At 49.1% G+C, this 17,719-nt stretch overlaps 1 pseudogene; it reads right to left on the bottom strand.

Annotated features, from left to right (window-relative positions):
* Positions 1-493: 493 nt before the first annotated feature.
* LOC147692209 (forkhead box protein F2-like) lies at positions 494-8,592 on the bottom strand (annotated as a pseudogene).
* Positions 8,593-17,719: the final 9,127 nt, after the last annotated feature.

Raw genomic sequence — 17,719 nt, 5'->3', positions numbered from 1 at the left:
TTAATCCTATCTCTTATGGTCAGGGGAAATGTTTTTATCCTGTTTTTACAAATTTCCCTCCGGGCAAGTAAAATCAAGTAAAACATTAATTTATTATTATCAACAGAAGAAGATTCATGATGTGCTTGAACACCAAAAAAGACCAACTCTGGGCTTACCTGAAGTTCCCGCACAAGTATTGTAGAGATACTATTACTTACATCAGCCCAGAAATGCTGTAATGTTGGACAATACAGGAACATATGGGTATCATCTACCTTTTCCTGGGAGCACTTGGGGCATTTCAGAGTGGCACCGTTCCCAAATTTAGAGAGCCTTAAAGCGTGTCCAATAAACCCTATGGAGGCAAAAAATGTGGTTTCTCTTTAAATTTGCAGCCTGCACCGCGGAATACATGATGTCACAAGATACTTGCCATAATTCTTCAAGCTGGATCACAGGCAATCTCTTTTCCCACAGCTCCGCCATCAGTTTGAAATCCCCCTCCGAAAGATCAATCAGGAGCCACCTCTTTCTTTCTTGCTACTTTCCTCATTAACACAGATTCCAACTCGTTCAAGGTGCCAATTCCTAGTCCGAATGCTCGGTGCCAACTTTTCAATTGAAGATATTTGAAACTGGACCACTCATTGTGCGTAATGTCTAAAAGATTTTCCAAAGAGAGTAGAGTACCATCTTCGACTAACTGTTTCCAACGCGATATTCCCACTTTCCTCAGAGGTGCCGGCAGAGAACACTTTGTCCGTTCCAGGGAACGAGGAGCATCCCAAATAGGAGCTAACACACTGTAGCAGTTGATTTTGAGCTCCTTTCTGATTTTATACAAAGTGGTGGCTAATTCGTGAAGGATCTTATGGTGCACCTTTTTAAAGTATCTGGGATCTCTGAATTTATAGATAAAACCTTGCTCTCTCCCTTCACATCTAAAAGCATCACCTTCAACATTCTTCCAATATCTGAACCATCCAGTTCATTCAATAGCATTTTCCCATTCCTCATTAGGAAAGCCCACGCATATTAGATTATATCTGGCAGGCACAGTCCTCCCTTAATGTTCTTCCTACAAGTTTTTTTCCACAAGATACCTATCCCCTTGGAGGCTCAAATAAAACTACTTATCTTAGACTGGAATTTCTTAAGCCAGATTTCTCTAAACACCAAGAGGATGCTCTGAAATATAAAGATGAATTTCAGGAAGATCATAATTTTTATCAAATTTACCCTTCCAATTATGGTAAAAAATAAATAACTCCAGCTTGCTGAGGAATTTCAAATCTCCTTACTGTTGTATGTTCCCTAGTCAACCTCTCATTGGAGTCAGGTGTGGTTCCAACTAAGTGGAAGCAGGCGGTGGTGTCCCCAATCATTAAGAAGCCCACCTTGGATCCATCGAAGCCCGAAAGCTACCGCCCCATCTCACTGCTACCCTGGCCGGCGAAGATAACAGAGGCTCATGTCAACTTGGCCCTGTCAGAACATCTCGCCCGGACCAGCGCCCTTGATCCCACACAAAATGGCTTCCGTGCTGGGCACAGCACGGAGACCGCCCTCCTGGTGATGGTAGAACATCTTTGTGCGGTGTTGGATGTTGGTCAGACGGCGGCGCTGATACTGCTAGATCTCAGCGCCGCCTTTGACACGGTCTCTCACAGTATCCTTCTGCATCGGCTCGAGGAGATTGGTGTCGGGGGCCAGGCGCTGCAGTGGTTCCGCTCCTTCCTCGGCAATCGTTCCTTCTGTGTTGCCATCCCTCCCTTCAAGTCCAATTTCCAGCCACTGGCCATGGGGGTTCCGCAAGGATCCTCGCTGAGTCCCACGTTGTTCAATTTGTACGTGAGACCGCTGGCTGAGGTCGCCAGGCAGTGGGGCCTAACTTTGGTCTCATATGCCAACGACACACAGCTAGCGGTTACTCTCAGCGGGGATGCGGAACAAGATGCCCCCAGGTTTCAGGATGGACTGAAGGCGGTGGCCAGCTGGTTGACGGGGAACTGTCTCCAGCTCAATGCCACTAAGACAGAGGTTATGATTGTCGGAAGGGGAGTGGAACTATGGGGTGACCAATGGTGGCTGACAGAGTTGGGACCAACTCCGACTCCGGTGTCGGAGCTGAAAAACCTGGGAGTCTGGCTGGATGCTGGTCTTACCTTCGTAGGACACACCAAAAAAACAGCTGCTTGTTGTTTTGGCCTGCTGAGAGGCTTACGACCTGTCCTCAAATACTTTGACGCCCCAACCAGGCAGCTGGTAATCCAGGCTACTGTCATCTCTCGCCTGGATTACGCTAGCTCTCTCCTGGTCGGGGCCAATCAGGCTTAGCTTACCCGCTTGCAACAGGTACAAAATGCTGCGGCCAGAGCGATTGTTGGCCTGCCCAGATTTTGCTCGGTGTCAAGTGTCCTTCGCTCCCTGCACTGGCTTCCAGTGAGGAAGCGTATCCTCTTTAAGGTCCTTTGTTTGACCTTTAAGATCTTGAGAGGTATAGGCCCTGAAATTATGTCCAGCTTTCTTTCTTCTATGTCCCTATGCGCACCCTCCGTTCTCAAGGCCAGGCCTTTGCTGTGGTTCCTAGATACAGGCTTTGCCGTGTGGGGGGACGTTCCTTCAGCGTCAAAGCTGCAACAACTTGGAACTCTCTTCCGGTTGAAATTCGCCTGCTGGAGGACCTCACGGCTTTCTGGAAAGCCATAAAAACCTTTCTGTTTTAGTTAGCCCCCTCAAGTTTTCTGTTTAGTTCCTGTTATGTTATGTTCTACCTTGTCAATGCGCCAGGACGCTCCTTAGCTGGAGTAGCTGTGCGCACAACAAATAACAATAACATAACATAACATAACATACTGACTTTTGAAAAATTAATTTCTTGAATTCTTTGGATATTCTGTGAGACCATGATACCCAGGTATCTTATCTCCGTTTTGATGCTCCTTTGTTGTGTATTCATATTCCAGGCTATAGACTCTGTTTTTGTTGTATTTACTTCATATCCTGAAATACGACCAAATTGGGAAGTCAGGTTGTACAATATTGGGACCGCGGAAGAAAGATCTGAGGTGTAATCCAATAAATCAGCGGAGTACAGGACCACCCTTTTCTCCCAACTGCTGTACTTTCATAGGGGAGATTCTGTCCTCCTGTTTGATTTTCACGCCAGGGGTTCTATGTATAAATTAAAAAGTAAGTAAGATAAAGGGCACCCCTGTCTAGTTCCCCTCTGAATTTTGAAAGGGGCAGATAGATTTCTGTTCACCAAAACTCTGGCTCAGGGCGTTTGATTTATCAGACACACAGTCCTACAGAAATGTTATCCCAAATTGCACAACCTCATTATTTTTTTAAGATAGTGCCAGTTTACACTATCAAACACTTTGTGGCATCTAAGGTGATAATGGCCAGGGGAGTTTTATGACGAGTAGCTAAATCTATTGCCCCAATTAAGTTATAGGTCAGGACTTGGATCCTCTCCGTTGAGCAAAGCCTTTTTGATCCTCATGTAAATGGCCTCCCCCACCTCATTTAACCTCTCCGCCAAGGTCTTAAAAAAGATTTTGTAATCGCAACTAAGCAAAGAGATAGGCCTATATGAGTCACAAGAGTTGGCTGTTCTAGCTGGCTTTAAAATGAGCGCGAATGTGGCTTCATTCCAGGATGCTGGTATATATCCCTACCTTCCTCGAAGATGTGTGAAAATAACTTCTCCATTACAGGGGTGAGAACGTCACTCAAGCACCCATAAAATTCAGCCCATATCCCATCTGGGCCTGCTGCTTTTCCGGACTTCCCAGCCATTAAGGCCTTCCTAATCTCTCTCCCTATAATGGGACTATTAAGGTTTCCAGCCTCTCTTTCCTTAATTTTACCCAGAATGTCCTGACCCAACCAGGCCTCGATATCCTCTTCTGTAGCTCGTAATCGCTCCTGATATACCTTTTCGAAGTGATTATGTAAGGCCTTTTCTATTTCTTCACTGTTTGTAAGGTTATTACCTGATACCTCATTTCTAAGTTCTTTTATAAACCCCTTTGCCTGATCATTTCTAGTTTTCCAGGCTAGGAGTTTCCCACACCATTCCCGTATTCAAAGTGTGCATGTTTGTTCACTTGCCACCTTTTCCTTAATCTTTCTTCAATTACCCTGGCAAGTTAAAGAACTCCCAAGTATCAACACTCAACTTCTCAATCACTGATTTCTCTAGTAATATGACACAATCCAATGTCCACCTCCTCTGTGGTAATTTGGCTGGCAGATCCAAGACTAAGGTTAATGCAGAGTGATCTGATAGATGTGCACCTAGGTGTTTACATCCTCACCCATCTTTTCAGATCTTGATCTATTAAAAAGAAATCTAATCTCAATTGATGGCCACACTTTTTGTTTTAGAAGGTAAACCCCCTTTCAGTGCCCATTTTATTTTACCTAACCTAGCTGTTTCATAGAAGACTTTGATAGGGACTGCATCTTACTATTCTGAATTGTTCTATCATTTGATGAACGGTCTAATTCTGGAACCAGCACTACATTAATATACCCTGCTAAGATTATAGGATCAGGAAAGCTTAATAACTTCATAAGTAATCCTGAAAGAGAACTGGGATCATCTATGTTAGGTCCATAGTACCCAACCAATATAAATTTATAATGAAATAACCTAATTCTCACTATAACCCAACTCCCTTTCCTGTTGACTTTACTGTCTTCTACAACTATGTATAGGCTCCTTTTAATCAGAATTGCCACTCCTTTCATAGTTAGTTGTTGGGTAGTGAAGATAAGATTCCAAACTCAGTGTCTAGATTTGAGAAGACTTCTCATTTCTTTCCTGTAATAACAAAATATGTGCCGAGGTCTTTCAAATATTGTAAAATCTTCTCCCTCCTATATTTGTCTCTTAACCCATTCACGTTCCAAAAGAGAAGCTTCAACTGGGCACTTTTTTCACTCATTCATTGGGCCAGGTTTTTTCTGCCCACAGGTACCAGAAAACATACTAAGGCGAACAGAACACAATTCTTTCCCCACTGCTCCCCACCCAGTGACCCTTACCCTTACCCCATCCTGTCCCTTTAGTGACACCCACCCTGGAGAACCCTCCTTTCCCCTTCTCCATGGCCTAACCCTAGGCCTATTGGGTCCCCTCCTGGAGTCGTAAGACTACATTATACCTTGTGACTTTTTTCGCTTTTCACCGCTTTTTAACCGCTAGCAGTATTTACTTAACCTGAAGATATTAGTGACATATTGGACACAGGGTGGGATCTATTTTCTAAATTCTCCAACTTGTCCCTCCCTCTGAGATAGACTGTAGGAAATTCTCTGCATCCTCCACCCACCAAAAGGTGTGCATTTTATTGTTATCAATTACCCGTAATGTTGCGGGAATTTTAACTGTGCAGTGGCACCTAGATTCTTGAAAGGATCAAGTAATTTCCCAAGCTGCCATTGTTTGTTTGCAGTGATGGATGACACATTGGATCTTATTTCAAAGCTGATTCCATCTACTGTTAACCATTTCACTTTAAGGTCCTTACCAGAATGTCTTCTTTTATCCTATATGTGTGAAAGTGAATTAAAATCTTCCTGGGCTTAGTCTTATTAGGGGTTAACCTAAACGGGTCTCTCTGAACCCTCTGGATGTCTGCCATAAGATCTTGTTCCATGCAGTCAACTTGGATTCCTGCTTTGACCAATCTAACCACAAATTCCTTTAGGTTATCCCCCTCCACCACCTCTGGGATCTTTAACAAGCAGAGGATATTCCTTCTTTGAGCATTTTCGAGGGATTCAAGGTTTACTTTAACACCCATCCCACTTTCCTTTAACAAGGTGATCTCTTTCTTGTTTCCTCTGTTTGAGATGTTAAACCCTTCACTGCTATTTAAGTGCTACAGTTCTGGCCGCAAGAGCGTCCAGTTTATTTTCCATTTTCTCGCATACTGACCTAATCTCGATCTGATTTACTTCGGAGAAAACAATTCTGCTCCTGAACTCTGTTGTCAGCAACCTAATCAGCTCTGAGACTGACTGGGGTGCTACCCTAATTGAAGGTCCAGCCTTCAAATCTGATGTCAATATCTGGCTCTGGCTATAATCCCCTGAGTGCAAGGCCCTCTGCAGCTCAACCTGCGGGGGTGTAGCCATATCCTCACTCACAACACTCGCTATTTGTACTCCCCGGGAGATATCCTGCACTAACTGAGGGTCATCAGCCCAGGGCCGTTTCTAGGTATTTTGACGCCCTAGGCAAGAACTGAAAAATGCCGCCCTCCTCCCTTTTACTACAATAACTCTTTCCCCATGTCGTCCAGGCTAGAGAGGCACACCCTCTACTGTCGAACCCTTCTATGTTACTCTCATTTACTATCAGGAAACACGATCACAACAGTCAGTCCTGCAAACAATCTCAACGAAAGCCCAGTCTAGATTGTTACTGTAGCCATACACTCTCAGAACTATCTACACGGATGCCCAATAGAGCCTTATGTTTAAATACCACCAAAGCATCAAGTGCACATCGTTTTCAAAACTAGAAACAACAAAAATAGTAACTTGCACCATCTTCCAAGGCCAGACCTAGTGGTTTTGCCAACGCTTGTTTTTTCTCTCACTGTGGTACCTGAAATAGTTATCATCTACGATTGCTTGGGGTGCCACACATTTGGCTAAATAAGGAGCCCGGGATTACAAATCGTGGTCTCCTGCTCAGCCGCCGCAATTTTACCGCATCCGCTCCCTGTAACACACCAGACTACTATAAAGAAGTTAATTTTCCATTTCTTGTAAAAGCCCATTTACACACAACATGATGTAGGGGAGTGCATGTGAGCAGTATTTTAAGAGCTCAGCAGTTTGACGCATGAAGAAACAGGGGGACTGGGATTATAAATGGGTATCCCCAGGACCACACTGTTGATGAAACGGGAAGCGGCGTCTACCTGTTGGCATGTGGAACTCTGATGCTAGCGGGTACAAAAGGTCTGCTTTTCACTATATACAGAATCGAAGTATTTAAAATAATGTAATATCCTTTTAGAATCAAAGCATACAAATGTATATGCGAGCAGGTCACACTGTAAAGAAACAATCTTTGCAGTGTCCGAGTGCTAAATTTGGTCTATATCTCCTCCTCAAATCCGAATTTTTCATGTTAGAAATCGATGAATGATTAGATGGATCAATAAATGGCTGGATAGATGGAATATTCTGTGAGTGAACAGAGGAATGTTAGAAGTGAAGAATAAACTGTGCAGATAAATTAGTTCATGGAAACATAATCGTTTAAACTGGAATTGATTGCATGGCTATGTTGTGAATGCATTGACAAATGTGCACAGGAATTAATACGTGGATGTGTGAATTAACAAGATAATGAATGCATGCGCAAAGGAGATCGATGGCACGCACTGTGCACCATAGTCTGGTTGCTAAAGATGAAACCCGGTAAATAAAAAAAACATTGTGAAAAACTCAATTTCTAAACAAGATTCCACCCCCACCTCCAGCTGTAACCCGCTTACCTAAAGGCAGCGCTCACCTGAGAGCTCATCTCTTGTGTTCTGGTGCAGGCCATCCCCTAAGTGCACCCCCGTTGCAGGAGCGCCACTAGGAGGCAAGGGCAGCTGCTTCATGTAGGCTCTGGCCCCTGAGTAACTCCATTGCACCTGAGGGCTGGCATAAGGCGAGTGGCAGTCCATTGAGCTGGCCAGGGCAGGCAAGGAGGGCAGGGGGTGGCTGCTGCCGCCGCTCTCTGGCAGTTTGTCCCCCCAACCCCCCCTGGAGTGGCAGCAGGCCATGTAGCTGGAGCCAGGGCTAGGGGGCATGTGGTGGGTGCCCGTGCCGCCGAGCCCTTCCAGGCCTACTGAGCCGTAGCCACCCGAGTGGCAGCCCAGTGGGGCCAGGGGCGCCTGGGAGTTGAAGGCCCTGAAACTCAGGCTATTGACCATGCAGTACTTGGCTCCTGGCGGGCTTCAGAGCCTGGCCCTTGCACCAGAAGCTGCCGGACCGTCGCCTTAAGGAACTCTCCTCGAACATGAACTCAGAGGCCGCTAGTGTCCCTAGCCGGGCAGGCGCAGGCCGTTGGACAGCTTGAAGAAGCGCTCGTTGAGGGAGAGGTTGTGGTGCACAGAGTTCTTCCAGCCCTGGTAGGCACCGCAGAAGAAGGGGAAGCGCACCTGCATTGACTGGTAGATTTCGCTCAGCATCAGGCGGCGCACTCTGGATGGCCATGAAGATCAGCACGATGTAGAAGTAGTGCGGCTTCTCAGGTCCGGCGCACAGCTTCTTGGCTATGATGAGGCTGGTGGATCCATGGGGCAGGTGGCGGGCTCAGCAGGCCCTGCTGTGCAGGTCCACTGGGGCTGCAGGGCCACAGAGGGGTCTGGGGGGCAGGTGCTGCTGGTGCACAGGGCTGTTACTACTATTAGGCAAGACTCTGCGGGTGCTTAGATTTACTTTTGTAGGTTCAAATTTAAGGAAAAATTCCCCTTTTTGCTGCCCTACCACTTTTGCCGCCCTAGGCAGCTGCCTAGTCTTGGCTAATGGTAGAAACGGCCCATCAGCCAGCACTTGGAACCTGTTAGGGCTAAATATTGTCTCCATCTTGCTTCCTGAGGAACACTCTGTATTTTTTGGCAAAGATGTACCAGGATGTTTCAATGTCAGAGTTTTTAGCATTACCTTAAAAAAGGTTCTCAATGAAGGGGTAACCTTCACTTTATGCTATTGGGGAGGCACCCTTACCTTCCTTGATTTCCACTTTTTATGGCTTCCCCCTCTTCAATTCCTGTCTCAGTGTGGCCTAACCGGGTGCTTACAAATCTACCCATTTTAAGATTTCTTGTATAGTTTTATTATCAATTAATAAAGGCCCTATAACTGGTCCTGCCACTGCACTCCTTAAACAATATCTTCCTTTCGGCGTGGTGTTTACTACTGTCTCCCCCTGTACATTCTCAATTGGAGATGCTTCCACACTATTGATTTGCTCTCGGGGATTTTGCTTTTCACCTTTGAGATTGTCCGCGAGTGCTTTACATGGATAGCACCCCCTTACTTATCCTATCACTCCCCTGCAGCAAACTCTCCCCCCTACCTGTGCCCACCCCCGGGTGTGCTTTCCGAGTCCCTCAGGCCTTCTTCTGACTCTCTGGCACCTAACGCTTTAGTGCTGCCCCTGCCTCCACAGCCCGGACTGGAATCCGTGCGCCCACGGTCCACCTCCTGCTGACTTCCAGTGCTTCCCGGGACCTCCACGGATCCCGAGGGTCCCTGCCAAGCTATTCCGCAGCCGCCACTGCCGCTATCGCCTCTGACTCTGCTGGTGCCATGATGAGAAAAAAAAACACGGTGTGAGGAGCGGAGGCGAATCTTCCTCTTCGTGTGTCGCTTTTTTTTTTTTTTTTGATTTATAAAAGTTTTTATTGAAAAATATAAGTGGAATATACATTGGCAGTTGTATACAGTACATTTGTGTTAAATATATTTCTTGGCTTGTTTATAAGTAGAAAGAAGAGAGAGAGAAGAGAGAGGGGGGGGGGGGATTTGCGGGCTGTCTTTAAGTGTTCATCGAGTGGGCCCCACATGAGTCCCCTAGGGGTGTGCTCTTTCGAGAAGTTGCCCGCTATGTTGTCTGCTCCTCTCAGGAAGGTGACCCAGTTGATCCATGTTTTAAAGTTTGCCTTCGCCGTGTTTTTCCAGTTGGTTAGGATTATCTTTAGGGCCGCTGTGAGTAGCAGGTCTAGTAGGGCTCTTTCTTCTCTGTTGTTTAGGTTCGCTGTTAGGTGCCCTGACGCCAGGCTCGCGTAGTTGATTGTTAAGTCTGTTTTGAGCATATCGTTTATGAATGCGTTAATCTGTGCCCAGAACTTTTTGACTTTAACGCATCCAAAGATTAGGTGTTCGAGGGTGCCCTCCTCCTTCCGACAGTTCCAGCAGTTGCTTGATTCTGTGATGCCGACCTTGTGGAGCCTGGATGGGGTCCAGTAGGCTCTGTGGAGGAGCCAGTATTTTGTTTGCGCCAGTTGCGGGGTAACTTTGTTCGTTGTGGCTGCGCTCCACATTTGTGCCTGTTCTTTTTCATTTAGCTGTCTGCCTAGGAGTGTCTCCCACGAGTTTGTCGTTCTTTTGTTTAGCGACAGGGTGTTGGGGGTCAGCAGTTTATAGATCTTTGCGGTTTGGTGTCTGTTAGAACCGGCTGTCTCTAATTGGCAGAGGTATACACTTCTGACAAATAGGGACACTCCTTTTCTAGTCAGGGCAAGGGGATCACACCCTTCGATAACCCCTGCTCACCCCCTTGGTAGCTTGGCAGAGCAGAACAGGCTTATCTCAGAGGCTGTGTGTTAAGCAATTATGACCACATACAGTAATAAAGTGAATACACTACAAATGGACACGACACAGTAGTATTATAAAAATAAGTATTTTTATATAAGACTTAGCACAAGACCAAATAACGGCAAAACTGTACACAATCGGCATAAATACGTTCGGGAAGGAAAAAGGATAGTTCAAAGGTAGTTTCTTCTTTAGCACAAGAGTCTTTTATATCAAGCAAATCTTCTTCTTGGAAACACAGTTCTTTAGCAACAGGCTAACTCACACGTGAACTACACAACGCTGGGCAGAGATAATCCACAGGTTCGGCGTCGACCGCGAGGAGCGCTGCGTCGGGCCTGGAGTCACACGGACCCCCAACAACACAGTACCTTAGGAAAATGAAGCACACGATGATCAGCGGCGTCGAGCAATCCGGCGTCGCGTCTCCGGTGTCGATCAGGCCTCAGCAGGCGTTGTCGATGATGCAGTTGCACAGAGTGAGCAGCGCTCACGGCGTCGAAGGGCACACGGTTGATGCGATCAGCAGCGGGGCAGACACGAGGTCCTCTGGAGTTAGAGCCGTACTCCTACTCACTGGCGTTGCTGCTGGCGTCGGTCGGGCCCAGCGTCCGATCGTCGTGGTCGCTGGTTCTTTCAGAGGTGCTGGATTCACACTTCCAGCGGATAGCACTTTGTAGCAGGTGAAGTCCTTTAGCCCTGTGACTTCGGCAGGAGACTGGCACTCTTCCAGTCCTTGGAGATTTTCTTAGCAAGCGTGAGAGTACACACACAGTTCCTCTCTCCTGGTTCCTTGGCAAAAATAAAGAAGCACTGCAGGATTCCCCCAACAACAGCACACTGGCAGAAGGGGTAGGCAGTCCTTTAGATCAACAGGCTTCTTGTCCTTGGTTACAGGGTTCCTTGTCAGAAGTGATCTGATTTCCTAGTTCAGGGGTCCTCCTCTTATACCCCTTTTCGTCTTTGATCCCTTTGTCTATGCCGGGGGTTTCCCAACATCCTGGGTCTGTGGTGGGTGGAGCTAGGCAGTAGCACCTGGCCTATTCATTGAGCCGGCCGGGTCCTCAGACGCCCCGCAGGAGGTGGAGCCAGCATTGACACTGGCAGGAGCAGAGCTATCGCCCTCCTGGCAGGAGGTGGGGCTAGGATCGTCCATGGCAGGTACAGAGCCATCAGTCGCTCGGCAGGAGGTGGAGCCAGCATTGTATCAGGCAAGGCAGGCTATCAACAACTACTCTCCCCCTACTCTCAACGTAATGTCCCACTCATCCCACACTGACTCATCCAGACCTCTTGGAGCCACCCAGCTCCTGTCACACACACGCAAGACCAGCAGAGACCAGATATGGTTAGACAAGAAAATAGACACTTTCTAAAAGTGCTATTTTCGAACCCAGAGTCCAAAGACCATCCACACCAATGGATGCGTAATTAAACCCCGAGTTCAGGGATACCAAACTCGACATTGCACCATGCTCCCCGGGCCAGCTAGGATTATAGCGGTAATAATCCCGGCGGCCCATTCTATCCAACGGAGAGCAGGCTACCTCGCAATAGTGAAGCCCTAAGATGGCGGCACTTCACTATCAGGACATGCCAACTTGGTCAGGCTTGTCCTACCTTACACTTACAATGCACCCTGCCCATGGGCCTACCATAGGGGTGACTAACATGAAGCCAAGGGAAGGTTGGAGGGGCTGGCAAGTAGGTATACCTGCGCAGCCGACGTGACAGTGCAGGACTGCACGTGGGTCTCGCAATGACCGACCCGTAGACATTCGTTTACAAGGCCGCTCCTGTGGGTGGCACAACACGTGCTGCAAGCCCACGAGCGGCATTTGTATTTACAAGCCCTGGCACTCCTGGTGCACTAGACTAGGGACTGACAGTAAACCAAATAAGCCAAACATGGATACAATAGACACATCATTTTAACATAGGGAGCACTTGCGCTATGGCACTGATCAGCAGTGACACGGCGCCCAAAGCATATACCAGCAAAACATCGTAACACCATAGAGGCAAACAGAAAAAATGGAGGAGAGACTCAAGCCAATGATGTCAGGTCTAACACGTGTCCCCTCCAGCTGAAATGTGGGGAGAACTACCCTTAACCTAGGGAGTCCTCATCACTAAGGCGGAAAAATCTGGACAGACCATCAGCATTGGCGTGATCTGTACCGGGGCGGTGTTCCACCGTAAAGTCCATCCCCTGTAGAGCAATGGACCACCTCAACAGTTTGGGATTCTCACCCCTCATTTGCATTAACCATCTGAGGGGCCTGTGGTCTGTCTGAACCCGGAAGTGAGTCCCAAACAGGTAGGGTCTTAGCTTCTTCAGCGCCCAGACCACAGCAAATGCTTCTCTCTCTATCGCACTCCACCTCGTTTCCCTGGGAAGTAACCTCCTACTGATGAAGGCTACAGGCAAGTCTCGGCCCTCTTCATTCACCTGAGCTAGAACAGCCCCCACGCCATGCTCTGAAGCGTCCGTCTGAACAATGAATTCTTTCGAAAAGTCGGGTGCTTGGAGTATAGGTGCTGTGCACATTGCAGTTTTCAGGGTGTCAAAGGCCGTTTGACAGGCATCAGTCCAGATCACGTTTCGTGGCTGCTTCCTGGAAGTCAGCGAAGTCAAGGGGTGCACAATGTTACCGTAATCCTTGACAAACCTCCTGTAATAACCCGTGAGTCCTAAGAAGGCTCTCACCTGTGTTTGGGTTTTGGGCGGTGCCCAAGCCAGGATGGTATCAATCTTGGGTTGCAGGGGAGCCACCTTACCACTCCCTACTTGGTGCCCCAAGTACACCACAGAACCCTGCCCAATCTGGCACTTACTGGCCTTGATTGTGAGGCCTGCTCCGCGCAGGGCCAACAACACTTCCTGAAGGTGACGCAAGTGTTCCTCCCAGCTGGCGCTGAACACTGCGATGTCGTCCAGGTAGGCGGCGCTGAATTCCTCCAGTCCAGCCAAGACCTGGTTGACCAACCTCTGGAAGGTGGCGGGGGCATTCTTCATCCCAAAGGGCATCACCCGGAACTGGTATAGCCCATCTGGTGTGGAGAATGCTGACCTCTCTTTTGCCCCATCAGTCAAGGCGATCTGCCAGTACCCAGACGTCAAGTCAAACGTACTAAGGTACCGGGCAGCCCCCAACCGATCGATGAGCTCATCAGCTCTGGGGATGGGGTGCGCGTCAGTCTTCGTGACTGAATTGAGCCCTCGGTAGTCCACGCAGAACCGGAGTTCTGGTGAAGCACCAGGCGCTGCAGCCTTCGGGACCAAGACCACTGGGCTGGCCCAAGGACTGCTAGAGGACTCAATCACCCCCAATGCGAACATTTTGGAGACCTCCTCCTTAATGTACGCTCTGACCTTGTCAGTCACCCTGTAAGCCTTGTGCTTCACAGGAGGGCTGTCTCCGGTGTCAACGTCATGGACACACCAATGCGTGACACCCGGAACCAAGGAAAACAGATCCGGGAATTGCCCCAACAGGAGGCGACAATCCTGTTTCTGCTCAAGGGTCAGTGTGTCAGAGAGGACCACACTAAGCATGGGCAAATTTTGCGGATCTCGCGTTCGCGAATTTTGCGGATTTGCGAATTCGCAATCCGCAAAATCCGCGAATTCCCGCAAATTTGCGGATTTTTTTTTTGTGTTCGCCCGTGTTTCTGCCAGTTCGCGAGGGTTTTTACAATTTCGCAATTTGCGAACTTACCTGTCGGGTCGCAAGTTTCGCGAACTTGTTGTTTCTACGTGTCCAGCCTGTTTGGGACACTCTTCTTCATCACTGCCACTCTCTGTCACCACTGCCACTCTCTGACTACTCATGCCACCCTCTGGCCCACCCATGCCACCCTCTGTTTCATCACCACACCCTCTGGTTGTCCAGTGTACATTATTTTCGGCAAAGCAAAGCACACCTTCCCTGCCTCAAGTGACCTGAATTAATTTGGGGCTGATTAATGTGTCACAGAATATTTTTTTAGCTGGCACCTGCTTCCTTAGTGCGCCCTGATTAGTGATCTTTTGCACTTGCTAAGTGCTTTCATTGTTGCAAAATTAGTTACAACACCTGCCCTGCCCCAACTGACAATAATGAATTAGGGGCTGATTAATGGATTTTAACTTCCAGCCTGGCTCCTGCTTGTCTCCCTTAGCTGTAATTCAGGACCTTTGTGGCATATGTGTAACTATTCTGAGGTTCAGAGCAGGGTCACATAATAGTTGCAACTGGCAACTGAACTCTGGAGGGGCCCCTCAGGAAGCACTACAGGAAATGGCTACTAATGATGAGCCTGAACTTTTGAACCTGGCAAGTAGTTTCAGTTTTGCTAAGATCGTATTTCTGCAATTTAGCACTTATTCGCGGGGCGCGAAGTTGTACTGGGAAGCCGCGAACTCACGCGAACAGTGCGAGCAGTGCGAGCAAAATCCGCTGCTCGCGGATTTGCAGATTTTGCGGGAGATTCGCGAATCTCGCAGATTGCGGATTTCCCGAAAATCCGCAAAATCCGCGAGCGGAACGGATTTTCCGCCCATGCTTAGACCACACCATCCACTGACCCGTCTTGCTCTTTAGCATACAGGAGGTCAGGAAGAGGCTCACTCTCCTCCTCCGTTCCATCATCTGTAGCTAGGAGCATGCCCACTTCGGACCTTTCTAAGTGGGGCTTCAAACGGTTGACATGCAGGACCCGCAAGGGGTTCCTGGGAGATTTCAAGTCCACCAGGTAGGTGACATCGCTCTTCTTCTCCACAACCTTGAACGGTCCAGTCCACCTGTCCTTGAGCGCACAAGGTTCCACAGGGGACATGACCCACACTTCCTGACCAGGCTGAAGCTCTACCAGAGTGGCATTCCGGTCGTACCATCGCTTCATCTCCTCCTGGCTGGCCTCCAGATTTGCCTGAGCAAGTTCTCTGAAGCGCCGAGTCTGGTTCCGAAAGGCCAGCATGTAGCTGTATACATCCTGGGGAGGTTTCCTGGGAGATTGCTCCCAGCCTTCCTTGACCAGACTCAGAGGTCCTCTTACCGGGTGACCGTATAAGAGCTCAAAGGGGCTGAACCCTAGAGCCTTCTGCGGCACCTCACGGTAAGCAAACAACAGGCATGGCAAGAGGACGTCCCATTTCCGCCTCATTGGTTCCTCAAGACCCATAATCATGCCTTTCAGGGTCCGGTTGAATCTCTCAACCAGCCCGTTTCCTTGAGGGTGGTAAGGAGTGGTGAACTTGTAGGTTACCCCACACTCCTTCCACAGAGACTTCATATAGCTCGAAATGAAGTTGGTGCCTCGGTCGGACACCACCTCTCTGGGGAACCCCATCCGGGAGAAAACACCCATCAGTGCCCGTCCCACCACGGGGGCCGTCACTGTCCTGAGAGGGATGGCTTCCGGGTACCTTGTGGCATGGTCCACCAAGACCAGGATGAACCTGTTGCCCAGGGCTGTCTTGGGGTCCAGGGGCCCAACAATGTCAATACCCACCCGGTCAAAGGGGGTGCTGACCACCGGAAAAGGTTGGAGGGGAGCCTTCTGCTTCCTTCCGCTTTTCCCACTTGCCTGGCAAGTGCGACAAGTCTTGCAATGGATGTCTACATCCCTACGCATCTGAGGCCAATAAAAATGGGTGACAAGCCTGTCATAGGTCTTGTCCTGCCCCAGATGTCCAGCTAACGGTACGTCATGAGCCAAACCCAGTAGGAAGGCTCTGAAGCGCTGGGGTACCACCAGCACACGGGCTGACCCAGGCTCAGCAGCCTTAGGCTCGCTATACAGGAGGTCGTTCTCCCAGTACACAAAATGTGACCCTGACTGATCACCTGAGGATTGGGCTGAGGCCTGCTGCCTCATGCCCACAAGAGAAGGGCACTCTTTCTGCTCCGCACAGAATTCCTCCCTGGAGGGACCACCATCCTGCTGCCAGTGGGTCAGCTCGGGCAGATCTCCCAGTTCGGCAATTTGTTCCCCGGTGGGCTCCAGGGCATCCCCCTCAGGGTCTACCTCCTTCTGACCACGGGAACAACGGGGGCCGGTTTCCCGCGCCTCCTGCCTCTTCTCTTGACAGCTGGGTCCTGGGCCGTACTTTCAGGCTCCGGGACCCCATCAACACCCTTACTCGCTGTCATGGATCGAGTGGTTGCACACACCCACTCTGGCACACCCAACATTTTCAAGTGCGCCGCTCTCTCCACCTTAGCCCAAGGGGAGTCTTCCAAATCATTGCCCAGGAGACAGTCGACAGGCATGGCGGGCCTCACAGCAACCTGAAGAGTACCTGAAACTCCCCCCCATTCAAAGGAAACCTGAGCCACCTCACACTCTTTCTGGGAGTTATCGGCAGCTATCACGGGGTAGAATGCGTGGGGAACCACCTGCTCTCTGGACACCAAGTGACACTTGACAGCTGTCACACTCGCTCCGGTGTCTCTGAGAGCTTCCACTCTCTGGCCATTAATGGTCACCCACTGCCTATATTTACTAGTGTTACTAGGCAGAGGGGGTGGAGGGACCATTTGCATGTCTCCTAGCGAGACCAGGGACATTTCTGCGGGACCCCTCCCACCATGGACAACCATCTCCTCCCCTCCCAAGGCTACACTTGCCAACTGACGAGGGGGTGCACGCGGCGGTGCATTTGAATCCTTCTTGGGACACTGGGGGTCATAAAACCGGTGTCCCACCTGCCCACAACCGTAGCAGGTTAGGGGGCCCCTATGAACAGGTTTACCCGTCGGGCCCCTGACTTCTTCTCAGGGGGAGGCTGGGAACCCTTCCCTTGGTTCCCTTGGGGATTACTTTGGGGCCCTTTCTGAGACTCCTTCTGTTTACCCTTGTCCCCCCCACTCTTCTGCTGGGGACCCTGCCCACCTTTGGCTGAGTCTCCCACTGGACCCTTGTGGACCCTGGTACTGACCCAGCGGTCCGCCTCCTCAGCAAGTTTTCTAGGGTTAGATATCTTGCTATCAATCAGGTGCTGGCGCAGCTCTGGAAAACAGTTATTAGACAAGTGCTCCCACGCAAACAAATCATAGAGAGCTTCATAACTTTCCACTTTGCTGCCCTTTACCCAACCATCCATGGCTCTGCAAAAATAAGACACATATTCAACCCACGTCGTACCAGGCAACTTCTTACATTCTCTAAAAGCTTGTCTGTACTGCTCGGGGGTTAAGCCATATCGCAACATTAAAGCATCTTTCATATGAGCATACGACATCCTATCCGCAACAGGCATGTCTAACAAGGTATCTCTTCCCTCATTCACAAAGCGACCCCACAACCCCGCTCCCCAATTCTTCTCAGGGACCTGGTGGGCCAACAATGCTAACTCATATGCTTTAAACCATTGACCAATATCTTCATTCTTATTGTAATCTTT

This window comes from Lissotriton vulgaris, chromosome 9 (assembly GCF_964263255.1).
Source record: "Lissotriton vulgaris chromosome 9, aLisVul1.2, whole genome shotgun sequence".
NCBI classification, from domain to species: Eukaryota; Metazoa; Chordata; class Amphibia; order Caudata; family Salamandridae; genus Lissotriton; species Lissotriton vulgaris.
This window is presented reverse-complemented; position numbering and strand designations above follow the sequence as displayed.